The 12687-nt window shown below is 38.4% G+C and overlaps 1 protein-coding gene, 1 long non-coding RNA gene and 2 pseudogenes across 2 annotated transcripts in view; all 4 read left to right on the top strand.

Moving 5' to 3' along the window:
* Window positions 1-12687, top strand: part of LOC149117105 (uncharacterized) — a 256173-nt gene that overhangs the window by 170647 nt on the left and 72839 nt on the right. The window lies entirely within an intron of this gene.
* On the top strand, window positions 1490-3903 carry LOC149117127 (uncharacterized; annotated as a pseudogene).
* Window positions 4829-6217, top strand: LOC149117128 (uncharacterized; annotated as a pseudogene).
* The window catches only part of LOC110061629 (uncharacterized), a 46263-nt gene continuing 43784 nt past the window's right edge, over window positions 10209-12687 (top strand). The window contains exon 1 of the mRNA XM_089282789.1: window positions 10209-10451. The gene's annotated coding sequence lies outside the window, so the exon portion shown is untranslated. The remainder of the gene's footprint in view (window positions 10452-12687) is intronic.

Here is a 12687-nt window from a genome sequence, read left to right on the forward strand (position 1 = left end):
AAACAGGCAAAAACAGTTGACAAATTGAAATCTATTATGGACGTTCATTATGGTCTCCATCTCCAACTTGCCATTGATAGTAACAAAGCCACTACAAGGCCTGTTCTTCATCAGACTATACCTAGGATGCCAGCAACTGCTCACCACTGCTATTTGTCAACTCCAGCAAGTCAATTGGCAAGATCAGTAAATTCAATTTCATAACAGAGCTCTAGATGACCTCAGAATCTCACACAGCATCTCTGCCTAGAGAACCCTAGCTTGGTTATGGTGAAATCCATCTTCAAGTTAGTTCATTTTTGAAAAGAATGGAAGGGCAGCTGGAGGGCAGCTACTGGAACATATGCAGTCATCAGAGAGTATGAAAAAAATGGAAGGACAACTGGAGTATTTGACTGGTGCTGCAGAGCTCATGCAGTCATCATTCCTACCTGAAACAGAACCTGTGCTACTTCCAAGATCATCCAACCAGGATCAATCAGGTTACTCAACAACTGCTGAAGTTACCACAAGAAAAGTAAAGGCTTTGTGACCAGTTTCAGGGAATATTATTAAAATATTTTTTAAACAAAGTTTGTGTACAAATGCATTTACTATTTTCTCTATTTTGTTAGATTTTCTATGCAATTTAGAGATTTCATTGTCTCTCATATCAATATAGTGAAAACAAGTAATTTTCAGTTTTGTTAACATTCAGGTCAGAAGTTGTCACTGCAAAATAGATATGGCATTAGAGCCATATTCTGTGCCATCAAGATAATGAATACATTGTCATTCACCCACATATATGTAGGGAATCAAGGACAAAAAAATGTCTTAAATTCCTGATTAGTGTTTTACAGTTTAAAAGCTGGCAATCATGTTTTAACCACTGTTTATGGTTGTTCTTAAAATATCATTGTTATAAAACATGCACTGACTTAGATGATATTATTCCTTACCATTGTGCATGGGGAGGAGAACACATGGCCAAAGAGATGCAAGAAAGCAACAAATTAGCAAGTGGCATGAAAAACAGATTGGTCACCCTTGAACTGTTGACTGTTGAACCAGTAGTCAATCCAGAAATCAATGCAAATATTCCCAGTGTGAGTACAAAAGCTAGATTACTGAAGCTTAATGGAAGTTTGATGAAAAACTGCACCAATGGCAAGAGTTCTGGGACTCATTCAAAAGTGCCATTCACAAAAATGAGACTCTGGAAGATGTGGATAAATTCTCTTACTTATAAGCACTGCTTATAGGACCAGCCAGATTGGCGGTCATTGGTTTCCCATTAACATCTGCAAACTATGGAGCGGCTACTGACCTGCTAAAGAAGAGACATAGCAAGAAAACGGCAACCCAGTGAGCTCATCTCAAAGCCTGTTGAACATGCAGTGGGTGTTCAATAAAAGAGGTGCCCAGTGACTCTGTAGCCTGTACATGTATGACAAAATACAGAGTCTTACAGACCCTTGACATGGACAAGAGCATGTATTCGGCTATCATGGCTCCATTGGTCTTGGAAAAGCTACCCCATACATTGCGGTTGATAATCATGAGAGAAGAAGAACATCAGCTGTGGAACTTGAAAAACTTGCTTCAAGCCCTTGGAGATGAGAATGAGCTTAGAGAAGAATACAACGAGAGCACACATCATAGTAATGCAAGGGACTTCTGGAATCTGCGGAGTGACCTACCACTCACAACTATGTAAGTGGCATTGGGAAAAGAAACAAACTGTGCCTTCTGTTTAGAAAGTCGTCCACATGAGGACTGCCGCAAGATCCAGGACATCAAAGTAATGTAAGAGATTATTACTTAATTTTGGACTCTGTTTTAATTGTTTAAGGAAGGGACATTAGGGGAAAGATTGTAATAATCATAAGTAGTTTGTAACACCGCAAGGGAAAGCACTATTTGGTGCTTTGTATCATCTTCCAAGTGAACATAGAAACATTGAAAACCCACAATTTCCGCTAATATAGAACCAGTAGGAATTGGAAATACCATGCATGTTGGGAAAGATTCCAATAGCATGAGGTCTAATCTAATTCAGCTTTTACCAATTTTCAGACTGTGTGTGTGAGGAAGAAATACATTACAACACCCCTGCTCCACTGAAAATACTGCTTGACAGACAGCCAACAAAATAGACACTATGCTATAAGCATTTAATAGTAGCATAATATAAAAATTTGAATTGCATAAAAACGTTTTGTCGGTAATGTAATGGATTTTAGTAGTTGCATTACTTTTGGAAATAGTGCAAGTAGACGTACCATTGTTTGTTAGTTGTGTGAATCACAATTAAAGTGTCAAAAATAAATAAATAAATAAATAATATGATTTCATTAAGGATTATGTTAAAGGGCTGCATTGTGACCTATGCAAGTGCAACATTTGGTATCATTCTCTTCTGACTCACAAGTATACACCAAACTAAATTTGGGTTGGAATTTTGTCTGCAGTTTGGCAAACTTGGCCCAAGTTTTGACGCATTTTCTGCCTCTAGTGTAGTACTTTTTGTTGGTTTCATTTCACAGGTAGAAAATTAATACTAACAAAGCTATGGACCCTGAAGAGGCAACAGAGAACTGCAGTCAGGGTTTGTACTCTCTCAAGTTTTTAAAATTCCATGACTTTATATGACCTTTTCCATGAACTTTCCAAATTTTCCATGACCTAAGCTAAGCAGTTATTCTCACTGTACTGTAGTATCAAAACAATCATTTATTCAATGTACTGTCCAGCATTATAATGCCTCATCCTGCATAAATATGTTAATTTATTTATTCCATTATTTATTTATTTAAAATGTGTGCTTGTGTCTAGTCCTACTGAATTTAAAGTCTGTTACTGACTCATCTGTTTTTGTTTTTGTTTTAAATTTTTTTTTCCTTTTTGTTCTCAGAAACCATATTGCTTTTCCATGACTTTCCATGATCCTCACTTAAATTCCATGACTTTTGAGGCATACTCTGTGGTGGAATGATCACTCCTCAGATCCATCGTCTCATTTGTTTAAGAAAATGACATCATCTGTTCATTTAATAGTAATTTCTCAACAAAATGGACCAGAATGCTAATTGCAGCTGTCCTTGCAAGCCTGCATGAGTCACATGTGGCACCGATTGCTCATGCAGATCAACAGTAAAACCATGTTGAAATCAGGTGAGATTACCATGATTTGTGCACTTTATTTTTAAATAGTGATAGAAGCTAAACTGAATGATAAGACAATTTCACTCAGTTGCTTCAGGTGATCACACTCCGATACTACAGCTATTAGATCAAACTAAATAAATCACCAGAAGAAACTATTACACACCCAGACCATTTTTATAGCAGTAACATATCCTATATAAACTTCTTTATTCCCCTGTAGTTTACACTTTTATGTCTTTTCAGGAATTCCTCCAAACACTTAATTACGGGGGATGGTCTGGATGACGACAGTGAAACCAATGAAAGCAATGTTTCACCCACCCCTGGCACTTCAACAGACAAAAAAGTTGCTTGAAGTTAAGATGCAGCACCACCAGATTCGGGTAACACAGGCTTGCCATGATACAAGTGAGGGGCAAATCAAATCATGCCCCATGCCAGGAGATAGAGAACAAATTTTGCTCCCAGCAAAGGTGAGTGACAACTCACACCAGATTTTCTTAGCCGTGCTTAGATCCTGATGTTCTTCAGAACTGGCTTTAATTAGCCATCAAAAATAGGGGAATCAAAAATGACCACAACAACAAAAGTACTCTCACCTTTGGACGGGTAGGGTATCACCCGTATGTGTTAGATTGCTATGGTTATCTAGGAAAGGAAAACAGAAAGGTGCATCCTTCCTGTGTGGTGACAGTGATACATCGCCTGTATCCATCCCAAACTAGTGTTTACGAGGGTTTCAGGGATGACTGAGCCACTGTAAAATTCAAGTTATTAATACTCCAAGTTATGTACCACATACATTTTCTCTTAAAACTAGATCATCCCATCCATTGAAATTTATTCCGCTCCAGACCTCCAGTGACAGTTTCTGGCCAAGAAGTATCATTGACTCGAACTTTGATTACTTGTTGATAGACTCTTCAAAAAACTTAAATTCACTATCACTGACCACTTCTATTTGTTGCAATTTTATTCCATTTGATTTTAGCATTCCCTATTTTTGTATTTAAATTTTCTTAGGAATAGGAATGTAAAGCATTGGTCACAGAGCCAATAATTATACATATCAACTTAGTTATTTGTCTTCCCCTTTTGTCTCTCTTTTTTTCTGCTGTTGCTGTTTTTTTTGTGCAATCCATTTATTGCGTCATCTTCTCCTTGTTTTATCTGCCAATTAATATTCGTGCATGGCAGATGAGTCTATAGCCAATCCTAAATGTAAGTAAACTCTCAACCAATGTTTTTTTATAGCTAGCAGCAATGTAAATAGGAGTAAAAAAGTAGGAGTTATAGCCCCAGTTAATTGTACATGTTAATTTCGTTATTAGTTTCGTATGTTTGTTTGTCTCCTGTGCAACAGAACACAATAAATAAATAAGTAAATAAATTAATAAGGGAAAAAAGTAAGCAATGTAAGAATTTAATTACAAGTAGAATACTGTACATTTATTAGTGAAAGTAAAATATAGAGTAGGCAATAAATATAAGGTATGAAATTGTAAGCGACTAGTATTGCAAGGAATGTAAATAGTACACTTCAAATCAAGTATTGCAATGTTTGTGGTGTAAATAATGTAATTTGTTAAAGTAATTATGTAAGTGTGTGTTGAATGAATAATAATAATAAAAATTGTACTCATGTCATTGGGTGACTCCAAATGTAAGTGAAAATGTTATGCAGCTTTCTTCCCATCCTCAAAGTAAGAATACCCCCACTTGATAAACAAGATATTTTCTCCCCAAATATCAAAGAATTAAATGAAGACTCTGAACCAGTTGCTTTGTTCAGCAATATAATTTAATTTAGTTTTCCACATTTTCTTTGATGGTCAAATTTTGAAAACCATTTAGTCCATTCAATAAACTGAGTCGTTGTACTTGGTGGCCGGTGTGCCAACGACCCATCATGGTCATCTTAAACCAACTGAATTGAGTCATTGTACTCTAACCCTTAGTGGTCACAAACCAAGTACAAGGAGGCAATGTAATCAGTGGCCACCATTTGCACAAATGAAAAGTGAAATTGGCTTTGCAATAAAAACAACACAGTTAGCATAAACAGCTCACTATTTAACTCTCTTTGTAGTACACAAGATCATGATCAAGCTTTGACACATGGTTGCCTAAGAAATGTGCATGCTAAAAAGATATCAAGATCACACAATATTACTTACAATAAGGGATATTATGTTCAGACTCTTAGCACTGAAAAATTAAACCCATATAAGAACAGAAAATTGCAGGAGAAAGCGAGACAGGGAACCATCTCAAATTCCTGTCAGGAAAATTCTAAAAGCGTTGAAAAAATTTGTTGAGAAGAGGATACAATCTTTTGTAAGAGAGTCTCTTCCAGACTGCTCATTTATCAACAACTTGTGTAAGAATTACAAACCCTGGCACTTGTGGTACACCACTCCTAATTTTTATGGTAAATATACTTTTTTCATGAAGATACAGAAATGCAAAACAAAACAGACACATTAACAGACATCTTGAATTCTATATCCTGTATTTATAATTAAAGAATATCAAACTGTCTTGAATATCAAACTTGGCCTTCAGACCTTTTACAGCAGAGACCAGGGCACAAACACCTGGATCTGAAAGATTATGGCCCCACCCTTCCTTCCAGAGGACCAGATTCCATCCGCTTTGAGAAAGCTGAAATGCAAACCCCTACAGGAGTTCACTGAATAAGTTGACAAGACATGGATCACTAGCACCAATTAACTCCCTGCATCCTGGAGCGTTTACCTTCAAGCGGTACGATCAAACCATGACCTAGAAGGTTGGCAAAACGGCCTCAACAGACGCACCCAGGGGAAGAGTCTGCTGCCCCTGTACATGCTGATCACACTGCTGCATGAGGAGAGCAAACTACAGTGTAATATCTCTGCAGATCAAATTGGTTTCTGAAAGAAAGCTCTGCCGTATCCACTAAAAGACACACCGACAACTACAGTCCAAAATCTTCAGCTTGTGAAACCATTACAAAAACCGAGAGCAGTCCATTAAACAACTACTGCAAGCATGTTCACGTTTGAATGGTCCTTGCGATGAGTGACGTGCAATACGCAAGCCTCTGGCCTTTGGGTTCGGTCAGATAAACCAAAATGACCAGGGGTTTCAATAGAAGCCAGCAACCCATGAATTTCACCGACTACTTCCCAATTCATTGCTGCCTACTTTCGAGACTCAAATTTCATTTGAGTCTCTTGAGTTTCTTTAGTCACACAATTTTTCACCTGTTAAATATGAAATATGGAATAAAAAGAAAACACTTTTTTGCTGTGTCCATTTTTTCCTTTTGCTGTATTAGTATATTTCTGAAAGGTCACGGTTATCTTAACAATTTCAATGTGCAATGGTTTACAGTGTAGTTTGTGAAGTCAGCCATTTTGATTAAACAGAGGACAGGGACTGCTGTCAATTCTTGCCTTGATCACATTCGCCCTTCCATGACTTTTAGAGGCTACTTCAGTTCCAGTCCATGTGCTCCGACAATGGAACCCAGCCATAAACATACTGGAGGCGGCAGTATTTTAGCATATTTTAATAAAATGATCAAGACCGGAAACCGAAACAAATCTGTAAACTAAATTATTACCATTGTTTATCCATTCATTATCCAGTCATCAAATTCGCCCCAAAAAATCAAAGTTAAGATTATTCACTGGACATTGACTGGAATTTTCTAACACAGGAAAATTGCAGTTTCAGTTGCTTAATAATTCAAATGTTTTTTGAAAAGATTTCCCTTTGGTTTTCGTAGTTAATATCCATAAACACTTTCATAAATAAAGAGTCTCCAATGAAATTTGACTGAGCCAAGGCTCGTATAAACTAACTTCATGCTGTCAGCGTATTGTGAAATGACTTATCTTGTTGGCATGTTGTCGCTGCTAGCAAAGTGTTGCGGCACATGCACATTTTACCACATGATGATTGCATTGCCCAGGTATCCAAGGCTTTTTTCGATGGCACAGGGACACCACAGATGTGCATTAACCTGTTTGGTGCGCTTAGTTACAAAGTTATTACCTTATAATTTTCAGTTTTTAGTAGCTTCTAAAAGTCATTGAAACTTGTGGATATCAGTAATGGTTATGCTTGTGACCATAGACTGATAGTAAGACAACAACAAAGCAAGTCATAAACTTTCATTCTATCTTTAAACATTGTTTTCCTATTTCATTTCATGTAATACTTCTGGACTTCAGCTATGCATCTGCAAATGCTTCACAATTGCTGTACACTGTATGTGATGAAAAATTCCCAAGATTCAGTATATTTCTATGGTTGATGTTATCCTTTAATTAAACTTGAACTTCAACTGAAAAACTAAACACAGTCACTAATGCTATTGTTACTTATTTAGTACTGAATTTGATGGTAGAATGCGGGAAATGGCATTTCTGGGCTTCTAGATTCCAAAATTTTCTGGGTGACCATGCCCCCAGACACCCCTAGAGGGAGGGGCCTCATGGCCCCTGAAGTATTACAGCCGTCTACTTTAATAGGGCCTGCCGCCTACTTCAGAACTTATTGAAACCCCTAAAAACGACTCCTTTAGGAGCCACAAATGATCAACGGTGCCTCAGTCTGTGTTTTGTAGTTTATTTGTTTAAACACGGGGGAAATACCAGCTGGGTTACTCTTCTGCTCACACAACTGGAAGGTCTCTTACGCTTTCACATGACCTCGAGTCGCTGTTTTTTAATCACCTCAGAAACAACTTGTTGCTATACAGCTTTGGAATGATGCATAGATAAATCTGCATAAGAGCTACATTTAACCAGTCCTTGGGTCAAAATCCTCATCGGAAATTCTTCCTAAAAATTTTGACTCGACTCGTGTATCTGACTCAAGATATTAAACGCGAAATCCATCTCGAAAAATAGGATGCTTGTCTTCGATTTGTTTGCCGGATGTTCACTCTCCGACAAAATGGCGTCCAAAAAACACAAATATATTACACACCGCTTGTAGCTATTTAAATATAAATGTACAGAAGAACAGAACTCAAATAAACAGAAGCGGAAAGTGTCCGCTGAGAGACAGAAAGCAACAGCTGATTTTGAAAGAAGATTTCACGAACCAAGTGCGGGCAAGAACTTCTGTAGCACATACGAGAAAAGTAATCCAGCAGTGAAAGACTTACCTGACGCAGCTGCAAAGGGGGAAAACCTCCAGTGGAAATAGTAAGTTGTTCCTTCCAACCAGCGCAAGAAACCCAATGTACGTGCAACCACTCTGCTTGATATGAGCCTTGCATGGGCCACATTCTGGCAAACAAAGACCACAATGCAATGCGCCCTCAAAATTAAACGCCGTGGCGAGTTTGTGAAGCTGACGTTTTGAGCGTGATTTTCTCACGAGTTGTTGAGCTTAGTGGACAATAAAAACGTTTAGCTTTTTCACCATACCCATATAGGAAAGTAAAGGAAACCCATGAGCTGATTTTCATCGTGGTTATCACGGCTAGCGGTATTGTTCGTAGGCGCGTACGCACGACGACGACGACGGCGGAGTCGCGCAAGATGACTGCCATACTCCAGCTAATAAGTTGACAGAGACATATATTTCACGGTCTCGCTCGACGGAGTAAGCGAAAGAGGGTCTACTCGTAGTCTATTTTATTTTTATACCTGACTCAAACCAGACCTTTTCAGTCGCTAAGCTTTATAGATGGTCGTTTTGGTGCAACCTCGTGTAGCAGTAAACGCTACTTACGAGCTTAATTCATCAGTTTTTTAGTTTTGGGGTTATCGTACACATACTGAGATGTACTGACTGTACTGAGATGGCGCAACTGTCGAAATATAGCACTAAGGATTTGTTTGAGAAAAACGGTTATTTTCTTAGTCGCAAAAAATGTGAACGGCTATGAATAAAAATAAAGTTTAAACCTACCTCGCTTCAGGTGTGCGTTTCCTTGTTTATCGTGAGTTTTCTAGGTGGATTTATAGCCATTAAGGTGATTTTTAGATCCACTGATTTTCCATTCAGAAAAAAATTCATCGGCTTCAACTCTCGCTAGATGACCAGTTGATGGCTCCCTCCGGACGGTGTTCCGCAATGTTATTTACATTAGTGAGCATGGAAATTGACTAAAACTAATTAATACCTCTTCGAACGATGCCTTTAAGATGATGCTTTTTCGATCCAAAACCTTGTCCAACGCTTTGCGTTAACACCACCACAGCGTTTTCACCTCCCCATACTAAAATGCTCGGAAACGCTGATGTCCGGCTATGAGAAAAAGTTACAATAATCAGCGGCGAATGCATGAACATACAAATAAATGACTACAAAGGCTTGTAGTCTGTCTACAGATGTTATTGTTGTTATTTTTGTTGTTGTTGTTTTTTCTGCCACTTCTCTCGCGGTCATACCCCCACCCCTCCCCCGCGGTTAACCAGTTAATTTTGCGCGCGATCTCGACGAACTGAAAACAAATTTGAGAGCAAAACTATGTGGACAGACGAGAAGGCTTCCGTTTCCGCTGTCCGCACTAATACGAAGGACTCCGTTTCAGAGGTCTGGATAGCGTTTTTGAATGTTTGCGTTTTCCATGGAAACGATGAAAGTTTCCGATCGTTTTATTAAAGACGGAAAGCGAAAACGCGTTAAATAGTGTGCAATTTCGATCAACTGAACTGCATGAGTGTTTCCTTCGAGTCGATGTAAATTCGTTGCGGGATCCCTGGTTTATATTAATTAACCCATGAAAAAGGTAAAAGGAAGGTCTGTTCCAGTGGAATAAATTTAATTGCACAAAGTCGTATAGTATGTTGATTGAGTTTGGAGGCTGTTGACTTTTGCATAGAGTATATTTTTAAAAATGTATTCCTATCATTTCTCAGATATTATCGAGGGAGCACTCCCCTTAGTTGGCTCACTCTTTGGCGTTCCTTTCTATTACCCCCCCCCCGCCCCCCCCCCCCAAAAAAAAACACACTCAAAAAGTACAAGCAGGCTCCGAGAAAACTGCTTGAAAATCCGAAGTATCGCGTGACCCGTAACATTTTAGCGTGACAATATAGGATTGACAAGCCTTACTTTCAAACCGCGATTGTTTATTGCAGAGGCCGGAAATTGAGCTAACAGTTAAACGTGGAACATCGAAGTGTCTTAAGAATTTGACCGGACCATCTTTGTTAACTCTTGATGGAAGAATACCGTAACGGGTTCAGCCCTGTGCTCGCTAGGATTAAATTTGCTACAACTTGATCTGAGTGAAATTGCAACATAAATACGAAGAGCTATAAAACTTGGAAGCAATTCATATTCATAAGGTATGTCAATAGATAGAAACTTTTTTCAAGTCGTTTCGCATTTTTGACCGCGATGTTTAGTAATAAAAGATGTGTGCTGCTGTTTAAACCTCCTAAGTTTAATTTAACTCGTGGAACTCTTGGTGGGTCCGTTAATAATAGCGGCTGTAGTGAAGTCTGGGATAGAACATGACGATCGCTGATTGAACTAAGCAATTGGTGTTGTATGAGTTCACCAGTGTTAGTTAGTACCTTACGACGTTACTGGGTAAGCATTACACTTCCTAGTCTTTATAGTACACATTAAAAACAAAAAAGTTAAGAAATCATGGACAACTCTTCTGTAACTGTACTTCCGGTTTTTCGAAGATTTTGTGGCCGTCTTACCTTTGAAACACCGTTTATAGCCCCGCTAGAAAAACTTGCTGATTGTCGACTGCCGGTATTTTTTTGACTACTGCCAAGCAATTATCCTCGATAACGACAATTCAGAAAGATATTTGTCATACAAGGACTTCATTTCCATAAATTCGGCTCCAGCTCCCATTTAATAACAAGTTATTTTGCCACTTTTTGACATGCATTGATTTACGTTCATGGAATAATTTGTTGTTTTCGAGACGTGGTGATGTAGAAATATTATTTTTTAGATTAATTCTCGTCTCATTCAGTTACGACAATACTAATGACGCTAGTTACGTTTATAAATGAAACCAACTGGGTGAACTACAATGATAAACTTTGGAACTTTGCAGTATGTTGACATTTACATGTAATATTCGATGCAAATGGCAGTTGAACGGGTAGTAATACATCTGTAAAATATGTAACTACTGACGACCTAAGAAGTAGTATCTTAAGTAGCTGAAAGTTTGCAACCTTTTCTTTGGCTTTCTGTGCTTAGTAATAAGCTTTTGGGGTGCGATCTCTTCATTTCAATTATAGAGATGCATTAAGTGCGAAGGGTAAATTTATTTATGTCACGTGCTAGTCATTTGAGCGTCGGGGTTTTTCCCGGAAATAAGGATCAGTTCAGCCATTTGGTTCAGTCAGATTTAGCGTTTTAACATTAGGAAGGCGATATGGAGAAATACATCCGTGTAAATTCCTGTTCAGCGCTGGAATAACTGATGCGACCTTTTGGAAGTTAAAATTAAGGACGGTGCCTACTTTTGTTAGTGCGCACACGTTCTGCGCATCACGCAAGGCATGGTTTAAGCGCCACGCGCGCGCTGGGTTGACATGACGCAATCAACTACGCGACCAAGTACGCGACTAAATTGAAAGCAAAATTTTCCTACTGTGACCAAATCAAGTTTAATGAACCTGTACTTAAACCAGGAACACCAGAACAGCAGCATATCCCTAATCACTAACCGTTAGCGTCTTCCAGCTGAAAAACTAGCTGCTATCTGTCGAAAATTATACTGAAATCCAACTGTGAACATGTACCTGCAGATGACGTAATGCGCGCGCAAAACAAGTGCGAGATACGCAAATGTTTTACTTACTTGGGAGGTGACAGGAAAAAATGTAACAGGCACCGTAAAAAGTTTCAAAAAGGATCAATAACTTTAAAAAACGCGTGGTTACCCCTATATTTTATGTTATGAAATGGAAGTGGCAAGCCTATTCAGCAGGTGATTAGTTTCTGGTTGTGAGCAAAAGATATTTAGACTGTATTTTAGCTGAAACAGAGGAAGGCTGTCAGAGACGCTAAAAGTGCTGTTGCAACGATTTTGTTATTAAAAACATACCAAAAATTGTTTTTATGTTACCATTTACCATGTAGTTTTCGGATCTTTATAAATGTGTTTGTTTTTCTCTATGTAAAGGCGAATTCTAAAGAAAGCTGTGAAGAAATATCCTCTCCTTCTATTTTCAGAAAAATGCTGATGTCAGCATTTTTGTTGAGATTCAAGGCTAATTATCCCGAAAAAATGCGCGGCTACCCTCTTTTTTCTTTGTGGATTCCGATACCCCTTGCAAAGATGTACTTTTTCCGCAAGGTCCTAACCTGGCGCAAAAACCTTTGTATTTAGTAGGCACCTTCCTTAATATCTGAAGTAAGCAAGAAGCTATTCTTTTGAGGTAGCTAACAACGTGTTCCAGCACTTTCCAAGAATTAGATTTTGACTAGTCACTGTATTAATCACCATCAGCTCGGTGAAAAAGAAATCGCATTCTGCGGACTGCAGACTGCAGACCGGACATAAAATTCAGACTGCAGACCAGTGGGGGGTAAAATGCAGAGTGC

The sequence above is a fragment of the Orbicella faveolata genome, unplaced genomic scaffold (assembly GCF_042242905.1).
Source record: "Orbicella faveolata isolate gen_17 unplaced genomic scaffold, um_ofav_v1 contig_12, whole genome shotgun sequence".
NCBI classification, from domain to species: domain Eukaryota; kingdom Metazoa; phylum Cnidaria; class Anthozoa; order Scleractinia; family Merulinidae; genus Orbicella; species Orbicella faveolata.